Source organism: Arachis duranensis, chromosome 5 (assembly GCF_000817695.3).
Source record: "Arachis duranensis cultivar V14167 chromosome 5, aradu.V14167.gnm2.J7QH, whole genome shotgun sequence".
Lineage (NCBI taxonomy): Eukaryota > Viridiplantae > Streptophyta > Magnoliopsida > Fabales > Fabaceae > Arachis > Arachis duranensis.
The window spans coordinates 8,763,002-8,763,293 of NC_029776.3; positions in this window are offsets into that span (position 1 = coordinate 8,763,002).

Consider the following 292-nt stretch of genomic DNA (forward strand, 5'->3'; position numbering starts at 1 on the left):
CCAAAGATTGTATTATAAAAAAAAGACTCATTAAGTTTTTTTTATTTCTTTTTATAAAAGTTAAACAATAAAAAATGCACTTGAATTATTTTAATACGAACAAAAATATTTTTAAATTTTATTATCGATAAAAAAAACATTCAAATTACTTAAAAATATGACAAGAATGTTTAAATAGGATAATTTTTGTCACATTTTAAAATTATTTGAGTGTATCTTTTTATAACAAAATTTAAAAATATTTTTTCCAATAACAAAATAATTCGAATGTATTTTTTTATAGTTTATTATT